The sequence below is a fragment of the Chenopodium album genome, chromosome 13 (assembly GCF_948465745.1).
Source record: "Chenopodium album chromosome 13, dcCheAlbu1.1, whole genome shotgun sequence".
In the NCBI taxonomy this organism is placed as follows: Eukaryota; Viridiplantae; Streptophyta; class Magnoliopsida; order Caryophyllales; family Amaranthaceae; genus Chenopodium; species Chenopodium album.
The window spans coordinates 12,960,104-12,971,380 of NC_137846.1; the positions used below are offsets into that span (position 1 = coordinate 12,960,104).

The 11,277-nt window shown below is 36.7% G+C and overlaps 1 long non-coding RNA gene across 1 annotated transcript; it reads left to right on the forward strand.

Moving 5' to 3' along the window:
* Positions 1 to 320: 320 nt before the first annotated feature.
* On the forward strand, positions 321 to 6,959 carry LOC145576349 (uncharacterized). Its single transcript, XR_014098366.1, has 3 exons — positions 321 to 813; positions 904 to 991; positions 6,658 to 6,959. It is a non-coding gene; the product is annotated as an uncharacterized LOC145576349 (long non-coding RNA).
* Positions 6,960 to 11,277: the final 4,318 nt, after the last annotated feature.

The window sequence follows — 11,277 nt, forward strand, 5'->3', positions numbered from 1 at the left end:
TATTTGCTCATCTAAATTATAGAATGCATGGTTGGTATGTCATCTTCCTGACCACCATCTTTTGTGCTTGAGAAGAGCTTACAATTTCCGACTGTTCATGTATACAAGATTTGATTATAAGTTTTTGCTAGATTATGCAATTTTTATTTACGGAGTTGTGTTGTTAATTTTTTTTTTGGGATTTTATCACTGGTACTTTCAAAGATTCGACTTTTATCAATGGTGTACATCATTAAACTTTGATTATCAGCGGTGCCCCCAATATTTTCACTAAATTGCTACAGTGATCATAAGTGATCAAAACGTTTATTAAATGTTAAGTGTTTTTGGCTGGTTTAATGGGTTGGGAAGGTGAAAATACTCAAATGCCCCTACCCTTAAAACTCCCTCCAAATTTTTTTTTCGATTTTCCCCTCTTTCCTACAAAATCTCTCTGGTTCATTTTGATAAGCTTACTGCGAGGTTGAAGAAATTGAGTTATGGTCTTAGTGTAGATCATTGTGACCCTGTTCTTGTTTCCCAGAAAGTTTGTGCTGGGGTTTATAAGGGTGTTACTACTAGTCAACTTGATGAATTAGCCGTTGAAACTGCTGCTGCTATGACTGCTAATCATCCTGATTATGCTTCTGTGAGTTTTCTGTTTTTAATTTTCTGGGGTTTGCTTTAATTGTATTGTCTTTTCAATTTGATTGATTGTATTTTCGGGTTTGATTTTGGTGTTTGATTTGGTTTGATGTGGTTGTTGTTGTAGTTGGCGGCACGAATTGTTGTTTCGAATTTGCATAAGAAAACTAAGAAGTCATTCTCTGAGACGTAAGTGGTGTTATATTGTTCTTATTTATTTTATGATTGGAATTTAGATTGTTGGGTTTTTTAATTAGATTAATTGTAATGTTGATGTAGGATTAAGGAGATGTACACTCATTTTAATGAGAGGTCTGGATTGAAGGCTCCTTTGGTTGCTGATGATGTGTATGATATCATCATGAAGGTATTTCTTCAGCATGATTTTTATATCATTTGAAATATTTAAGTGTAATGCTCAATTTGCTATAGTGTGCTCTCCCATATACTGTAGCAATTTGCAAAGTACCAGAGAGATTTTATAGGAAAGAGAGGAAAGAGGGGAAAATCGAAAAAAAAATTTTGGAGGGAGTTTTTAGGGTAGGGGCGTTTGAGTATTTTCACCTTCCCAACCCATTAAACCAGCCAAAAACCCACACTTACCGTTTAATAGACGTTTTGATCACTTATGATCACTGTAGCAATTTAGTGAAAATATTGGGGGCAGCGCTGATAATCAAAGTTTAATGATGTGCACCATTGATAAAAGTCAAATTTTTGAGGGTATCAGTGATAAAATCCTTTTTTTTTTTTTTTTTTTTGACACAGTTGTTAATTAAGTACTATTTCTTGTAAAGATAAATAGATAGTGACCAATGAAAAGTATAAGTTTATAACCACATTCACATCCAAGACTACAGCAATAGCCATCTGCATAAAATCCTATTGTCATATTAATAGCTGTTTGAACATGCAGAACAGATACGATGATTGCCAACTCAAATCCGAACTTGTGGTATTGGTGTTACATTGCCATCTTCTCAGGAATAATGTGATGAACTAATAAGATCATTAATACGTAGTAAATATTAATCAATACACTCTAATTTTACAAAAGAATAACAGCATCCAAATAGTAGTTAAATAATCAATATCAACTAACTTGTATGAAATTTATGAGAAAATATAACAAGTACCTTATAAAGTAATGCTAGACTATCTAAGTATTGCTGATATGCTAATTTCTTCAACCACAAATCACCGAACTTACAATTTATCGAAATCTTGAACCAAGGCCAAGAAAGAGCATAGCGGATTGCCTTTGGCGCAGTTTCGAGCTTACCCTCAAGGCCACAATACTATAATTATGACACACAAAGAAACCTCACGAGCAGAGCCTCTAACCACAGTAGCCTATGAAGGAAAGCTTCAGTTTTCGCGTTCACAATCCCTGCACTAAATGCCCTCTTATAAGTCTCCTCATGTCACTTATTACTAACATTGTTGATAAATTAATGGATTCAATTATCTTTAGGAACAAGGCACAAAAGTGTGTAACAACTCTCAATAAAGATCTTCCTCCAAATGAGCAATTTGTTTAGGGGGAGCTATTGCATGGTGAAGTGGTCATATCAAACAATGCTATTGTAAACTAAATTTCTCTTTCAACACATTTTCTGTATTTATTTATGAAAGTTTTGCATAAATTCCTGTTCTTAACAATTAGTTTTTGTCATCAACGACTGAGTTTTGTTTAGATTATCTTGTATGAAAAATTATCTATGATATCTTTATTCAATGGAAAATTAGCCTTAAGGGTAGCTCTTGTCATGTTCACTTTACTATCTTTACTCTATAATTTCCTGCTAGACCACTTGCCTGGTAATTAAACTAATTTCTTTTATAACGAACGTTGCATGTTATTTGGCCTTCGCAATTTCAATTTGATTTTTCATGTTTTTTTTCCTTCTGTTGCTATGCTGGATTTTAATTTTTGGGGGATTACTAATTCTTTTTAATGTTTCTATAGATTTTTTTTTCGGAATTCTAACAACCACACACACAAATATTATAAAGCAAAGTTATCTAGTGACAGTGATTCTATAAATTTATAATGCTTTCTATCCTAATAAAAAGCTATTATGGAAACTGGACAAATTTTAGTGATAGTAAGGAACTTACCAATTCATGCTAAGGATCTTAAATCTCCAACCTTTTGCATTGCCATGTGTATTGGGTATGTATGAATGTGTTAATGCATCTCTAAATAGTGAAGAGATTTGACACATATTCACTCTATCATCATGTAATTGTTGTACAAGCTACTGTTGGAGTTTAGGTAGAGAATTCCAAATAAATTGTGCTTCAAAAGAATTAATTCCCATTTGTCAAAGATTGCATGGTATAAATTGGTTCCTAAATTAAGTTAGTTCCTTGAAATATGCTCAAATTAGTCAATCATTTTGGACTTAATTGGGGAATTTATGTTAACCATTTTTTGGTCTAAATTGGTGACCAAATTCGTTGTACCTTATTCACTCACATTTGTGACCAGATTCGCTGTATCCAGTTCACACTCATATACTATATAAACATCTCCTTTTGTCCCTTTCCGAACACAGAAAAAGTGAGAAATTATCCTCTCTTACCATTATTTTTCATAACCTCCTTTTCTATTGAGCATTGTTCGAAGGTGTTTTCAATCTAACTCTCCGTAGTACACCGAAGAGATGGAGTCGTGTAACCCTGGAGGTCGTTTGCTATGAGTCCGTGTGTACCTGTTCGGGGCAAATTTGACTTTAGAGCAGTGATCTATTGTCACGCCACGACATTTTCTAGATAAGTCATTTAATTATCTTAATTGCTATTAGTCATATTTCTTACAATCTAAAGTCGAATTTTTTTCATTAATATGGCTAATAGTGTAAAGGATTTAATTTAACCTTTTTCCGTATCTTTAATTGTTTGCTCAACCTTTTACATTCCTAATTTGGGGGCCATATTGCTTGTTGTGATCCTTTTACATCCGTATTGAGAAAAGGAATTGTTTGGTGGAAACTAAGAATTTCTAATGGTTTTTTGAGTAATACGAAGTATAGTTTTGTATTGAATTATAAGGTTTACTGCTAGTTTTTTTTTTTTTTTGAGGGAAAACGTTAGCAGGAATTTAATTTCAAGTCAAGTTCCGCTAAGGTAATAAGACCCTGCGGAATAGAGTCAATACAAATAAGTTCCGAACAATTACGAGTGTCCCATCTAGCAACGAGATGGGCAACCGTATATCCTGCTCTACGTACATGAAACATATGAAAAACATGAAAAGAACTAGCAATATCCCGAATATCATCGTATATTAGCCATAAAGGGGAAGAGCCCTGCTCCTGCTTCTCAATTTTGCTAGCAACGTTCACTGCATCACCTTCCAGCCATACCTTCGAATGCCCCATCCTTCTCGCAACCTGACATCCGAAGCGAACCGCAGCAGCTTCTGCTTCTTTGACTGACCAGCACGCAGGGATTCTTTTAGTAGCAGCCCACAAAATCACACCCTTATCATCCCTAGCCACCGCACCCAGTCCCCCTGCTGCAACAGTCCCCACATGAGCATCAAATTAATCTTAATAATACTCGGTTGGGGGCATTTCCATTTAGTAACCTCAGGTGCTCTAGTAGATGAAACAGGTTGAAAAACTTTCTTTGCATAAGACCCATACTCATGAACCATGCGCACAAACCCCATAGCTATGTAGCTAACATCTAGCACTTCATTCTCATAAACTCTCTTGTTCCTGTAGAACCATACAGCCCAAGCAATGGTTAAAACCATTCTTAATTTTGCCTTGTCAACTTTGTTATGCATCCAAAGAAGCCATTCAGAAAAAGGGGCATGTCGAGGTGAGTCTGCGATCATATCAGAGAGCTCATAATAGCTCCAAACATGCTGCACATTCAGGCACTCGAATAAGGCATGGGAAATAGATTCTTCCTCTAGTTGACACCTACCACATCGATTATCCGGGGCAATGTGGCGCCTATGAAGCTCTTTCTTGACTGCCATACTTCCTTTGCAAGCTTTCCACACAAAGTGGCTAAGCTTCGGTGGGCCACCAAGGCCCCAAACAACCTGTCATACCTTCCTATCATTTTCATTTTCCACCCGGGCAGTCCCTAATTTGCCAAGCCAGTATGCAGACTTTACACTGAACTCACCGTTAACTGAAGGTCACCAAAAGCGCCTATCATTCGGCAAGTTTGAAGATAGAGGAAACTGAAGTATAAGCGCACATACCTCATTACTGAAATATTGATGCTGCCTCTGCTCATCCCATTCACCACATTGCAAGTTAATCAGCTCGGACACACGTAACTCAGGATCAAAGGAACTATCATGGGCAGGAATAACATTCCCCGGAGGCCAAGAATCGAGCCACACCTTTATATCAGACCCATTACCGACCCTCCAACGCAACCCCTCAATCAATAAAGACTTAGAGCCCCATAGACTTCTCCAAGAATAGCTTGGGTCATACCCCCTAAAAGCCTCCAACATAGAGCTATTCTTGAAGTATCTTGCCTTCAAAATGGCGAAGAGCAGCGGGTTTGGGTTATTATACAATCTCCACATTTGCTTTGCCAAAAGAGCTTGATTGAAAACTCTTAGGTCTCTAAAACCCATACCCCCCATTGATTTCGGCCTACATAAAGAGTCCAAACTGTGCCAATGCATCTTTATTGTAGAATCCGATGAGCCCCACCAAAAACGAGCCAAAAGTGCATGAATTTCATCAATCAAACCATCCGGGATTCTAAAAATACTCATCATGTAAGTTGGGATAGCTTGGGCCACCGCCTTAATCAATATCTCTTTCCCGGGTCTAGATAAGAGCTTCTCCTTCCATCCTTGGACTTTCCACCAAATCCTCTCCTTAATACTTGCAAAAATGGCTTTCTTTGATTTTCCTATGATAGTCGGTAACCCCAAATATTTTTCATGTTTTTCAACTTCACGCACCCCCAAAATATGCACAATTTCCCTCCTCTGATCTTCATCAACACTCTTGCTAAAAACCACATCTGTTTTTGTCAAATTAACACTTTGTGTAGATGCCCTTTCATATTTGCTGATTATGTCAGCTACAACCGAGCACTCATTAACAGTAGCTCTAGCAAAGAGAAGACTATCGTCGGCAAAAAACAAGTGAGAGACCCTGTGGCGCCTCTACAAATCCTGGCTCCGTGAATAGAAAAAGCATCAGCAACAATAAGAAATAAGTACGGTGACATCGGATCCCCTTGTCTCCCTCTCGATGGAATAACAGAACCAGAAATAGCCCCATTAATTTTGAACGCAAAAGAGACACTCGACAAGCAATCCAAAATCCTCCGAACCCAACTGTCACAAAAACCCATTATGTACATCACTCTCTCTAAAAAACCCCACTCCACCCTATCATAAGCCTTGCTCATGTCAAGCTTCAGAGCTATAGAACCCTCTCTCCCCTCCCCTCCTCTCTTCATGGCACACTAGTGGAAAAATTGCCATTTATAACAGCCTATTTGTAACGGGCAGTAGTTTGCCAGTTACAATAAACCTATTTGTAACGGGCAAAATAAATGTCCGTTACATTAGAATAGCACAGTGGTACGGAAAAGTGTATTCGTAACGGGCAAAATGATGTCCGTTACAAAAATCAAATTATTCGTAACGGGCAACGTTTTGCCCGACACAAATAAGTTGGGATTCGTAACGTGCACCAATTGCCCGATACGAATAGGTTTAATACTTAGATGTTAAAAAACCCTAAAAGCGCCTAACTACCTTTTTCACTTCACCTTTTCTAGCAGCCGTCTCATACTCTTTCTCCTCTCTCTTACCCTCTCTCTTTCTCTCTTCTCGGATCCTGCTTCTTTTAATGGAGATTTTTTCTCACTTAACTTTCTCTTCCACTTCTCCTTACCTCCATTTTCATTCTCCTTGCTCCATTGATGAACCTCCCTTCAATTTCCCCTTTTCTGATTTTTGATTTGATTTGATTTTTTTTTTGTGTGTTTTTTCGATTTGATTTTGTTATTTTATTGTTTGGGGTTGATTAGGTGAGAAGGGAAGAAGGATTAAGGATTTGAGCTCGATTTTGTAGAAGAGGTTTAATTTGCGATTATCTGGCACCGATAAGGCGATTTTGTAGAAAGCCGGCACCGATAAGGCGATTATCCACCAGATCTCTGCAAAGCGGCGGCAGCGATACTCCTCCTCGGGTTTCGCCTCTTTCCCTCTCCTCTTTTTCTTGCATTCATGTCGATTTTTTAAAATTTTTTTGTTTGATGAATTAGGGTTTAAGTTAGTTACAGATCTTGAATTTCGTCTTTTAGTTTATCGTATTTTGGATGATTCATTTCTTGTTGGTGTTTCGATCTGTTTATGGAATTAGTTGATCGATGATTTTATCGGTTTTGGCTGATGGATAATTTAATTTTGGTGATTATTTTGTTGTGAATTGAGGTTTAATTGTTGCGAAGAATGAAATTTTAGTTTGTTTTTTCTGATTTTAATATGAATTTTGTTTATTATAGGTTGTTTATTCGTAATTAGTTGATTGTTAATTTGCAAAATGTATTGAATAATTATTTAACTTGATTTATACTTGGGTTCTACAAAATGACAGTTGGTGTGCCTCTGAAAACGAGCAACAAATTAGCCCAATTTACATTCTATACTCAAACAGTCAGTTAATTTTGCTAGAATAATTTTGATTCTATACTCAAACAAATTTTAGGTGATGATGGTGGTTTGAAGGCCGTTTAATTTGGTCGTAGAAATCATCGGCCGCTTAACTCAACGAAGTTTCATTAGAGATCTTTGATATTCTGTTATTTTTTTACTTTTCTGATATTCATGTTTGTGATGCTATGTATTTTTATGTGTCTATGTTATTGTGGCCTGTTTCCTTGATTTATGTCCTGTTATCGATCTAAACTATTGATGAGTAAACTAAATATAATGGTGCGGACAGGAGTTTAGATTAGTTTTTGTAGTACTTGATTATTATAATTTTAGGGTTCTTACTTGATTTTATTTCAGGATTTGTGCAATTGATAGTTCTGCATTTTAATATTATAAAGATAGATTGCTGAATAAATGCCTGCATTTTATTGTTGCTGAATATATGCTACATTTTAATCCTATAACATATGCTACATTTTAATCCTATTAAGTTTGCTGGATGTATGCTGCGTTTTAATCTTATTAAGATTGCTGAATGTATGCTGCATTTTAATCTTACAGAGATTGCTGAATATATACAGTGACCCTGATCGTTTTTAGGTTCATGGCATCTGTTGGCTGCTGGTGTTAACGTTAGGGACGTCTGTGTACTGATCATTAAGGCTAGTCTTACCCAAAATGTTCTTGGTAGTTTCCCCCTTTCTTCGATTTTTGATTTGACTTCATGTTTTTTTTAAAATTTTTTTTTTTGCGATTTTCATCTTGATACTTTATTGTTTGGAGTTGATTAGGGAGCTGAGCTCGATTGTGCAGAAGAAATTTAATTACATTATCGCTCACTGCGATTCTCTTCGTTACAAGCTTCTCAGAGGTCTTGCTGCCAGAAGGTATATAATTTGTTAAACCTTGTTTTTGTTCATTGAATTTATGAATGAAATTACATAGCTATGAAGTTTAATGGTTTTTATGTAGCTGAGCGTTGATTATTACTATATTATAGATTTATAGTTGCTTGCTAATCTGCGAAATGAGTTGAATAAATATAAAACTTGATTTATACTTGAGATCCTACAAAATGTGCTTATGAAATGGAATTTGATTATTGTGGATTTTACTGACTTTAAACTGCTGTATAGAAGTATTATATTGAATTTTTTGGTTTGAGGAATGTTTTTAGTATGAATTTTTTGGTGTGCTTATAACCATATTTTTGCAGGAAACCATCTTATAAATTTTTTTTCGCAAAAACACACCTTAATCTAAATTTTTTTTGCAAGACCATATCTTTGGCCGGAAAACAGACTTTGACCTTGTATTCCGAGGTTGACCCGACCACGTGCCTCGCACGTGACACCCTAAAACCACGCACTAACCAATTTTCCAGCGGCCAACCACTTTCCACAGCCAACCAAAAACCCAGCCAACCAATTTCCCCCACCCGCTGTCAACCCTGCTAGCTACCACGCACTAACCAATTTTCCGGCGACCACCTCCCTACCCCGGCGCCGGTGATCCTGCTCCCTTTCCCTCAACCCATGAATTCTCTCTCCTCCTCTTCCACCTAACCACCATCGTCACTTCCTTCACTCTAACCACTCGAACCCTGAGATCCACCACTACCCACTTTCCTAAACCGCCGCCCAAGAATTCTGTCTCCTCCTCTTTCACCTAAAGCGCCGCCATTCGATTTATTGACCTAGACCCAAACTCTTCCATTCGTCAACCGCCATGGATGTTGTGCTTCACGAAGGTACGAAAATGGGTTTGGGAATTGGGTTTAGGGCTTGAGGGTTGGGTTTAAGGACGGGAATAGGAGAAGGGAGGGAATGCGGTCGCCGGTGACGAAGGGGGAGGGGGCTGGGTTGGGGGAAAAGGGATGGGTCATGTGCAAAGCACGTGGTCGAGTCAACTCCAGAAAACAAGGTCAAAGTCTATTTTCCGGGGAAAGGTGTGGCCTTGCAAAAATAATTTAGATTAAGGTGTGTTTTTGCGAAAAAAAATTTTATAAGGTCATAAAAGATAGTTTAATGCAAAATTTCCATTTTTTAATGTGACTGATATTAATTTATATGAACTTATTTAAAGTAGTATACCTTTATCCTTGTAGATATCTTAAAAGCCTTTGGTTCTTATGTTTGTTACTCTAGCAAAATCTTAGTTTGATAGATTTGGTGTGACTAAAATAGTGTTTATAGGAGGGGCATGGTTCATCTCTGCTTTGCTATTTTGCAATGATTTATAAGGTTATACACTTATACTCCAAATTCTACTGTCTTGCATCAAATTGAGAGCTGGCTTGGTATGGAATTGATTAGTCTTGGGCTTAGCTTTTAGTATCCCTTACTTTTTAAACTTAAACAAATAATGCAGGTAGTTTGTGCAGCATTTGCACTCCTCACTCTCACCAAAATAGAGTGACAGGGCAGAAAATATGTGACCACGAAACTGCATTTATGTTGTTATGGTGAAACATTGTTGCTATAGCTGGCTGTTATTTCATGATAATTGGGGTCAATGTTTTCGTCGAGAACTAGTATTAGACTTGCTTTTTTCAATGTAGGATCGTATAAATAGGCATGAATAAAATGTTGAGAAATGTGTAACAAATATTAAAGTTGGAATTAGAGATCTAAAAAGTAATTTGGTCCTTTTCATTCTTTTTAATCTAGAGATTCCCAAGAGGTTGGCCTTTTTCTGTTACTGTTAGGTTGTTTGACATTATAGTTCTCTTTGAGTGATTTTGTTTAAAAGAACAATTAGCAGCTTGAAATGTGTTGTGGCTGAAATATTATGATGTTGACATGACTTGGTGCATTACTATTTATCTGCTCAGTTTTCTTTTGGCATAGATTGTATACTGAAACAGGAGTGCTTCAATATCTTGTTGTTACAGATGGTAAGCCTGCGCCTCTCGTTCAGCGGCCAGCTCGGAATTCAGTTGAAAAATTGGATGCCTTGCTGTTTGTTCTGACCTGATTGTATACTGCTTACACGTTGATCCCTAATAGTTTTTTCTTCCTTTTTTTTAATTTTTTAAATATGGTGTTTTCTATGATAATGCAGCTGCGCTATCGTTGCTTCAATGGTTATGGCTGTTGCTGCAGTTGGAGCTGCGATTACTCCCTTCTCTTGGATGCTGCTGTTTCTCTTTATTTACTATTTTTTCTAATACAATATTATTGAGATGTAAAATTGGATTTAGTGCTTGATAATATGTAAAATTGGATTTGGTCTTTGATAATATGTAAGATTGGATTTGATATATGTTATTATAGTTAATTTATAGATGGTGAATGGATAAAAATAGGGTGTAACTGGCACCTTTAATGTGCCTGTTACAAATACCCCTAAAAATTTGCCTTTTTTAGACATTATTTGTAACAGGCGACATAAATGCTCGTTACAAATAACTAGTTATTCGTAATGGGCATTGTACCTGTCCGTTACAAATAACTAGTTATTCGTAATGGGCATTGTACTTGTCCGTTATAAATAAGGGGTTATTCGTAACGGGCATTATACTTGTCTGTTACAAATAGGTGGTTATTTGTAACGGGCATTGTTACTATCTGTTACAAATAAGTGGTTATTCGTAACAGACATTTCACCTGCCCGTAACGGGCACTGCCCGTTACAAATAACATTGCCTATCTGGATAGGCTGTTTTTGCCCGTTATGAATAGCCTTTTTCCACTAGTGGCATGGAAAATCTCAAAGGCCACCAGAGCATTATCAGTTATCAATCTTTTCAGGATAAAAGCACTCTGGTTAATAGAGATTATTTTATCAAGAAAAGGTTTCAATTTATTCGCCAACACCTTTGAAATAATCTTATATACCACATTACAACAACTTATGGGTGTAAAATCAGAGACACGTTTTGGATCTTCACATTTCGGAATTAGAACCACACAAGTCTTATTAAGAGCCATCAAATTCCCCTCTCCGCCACCAAGATTTCACAAAATCAACAATGCCAGTACCAACAATAT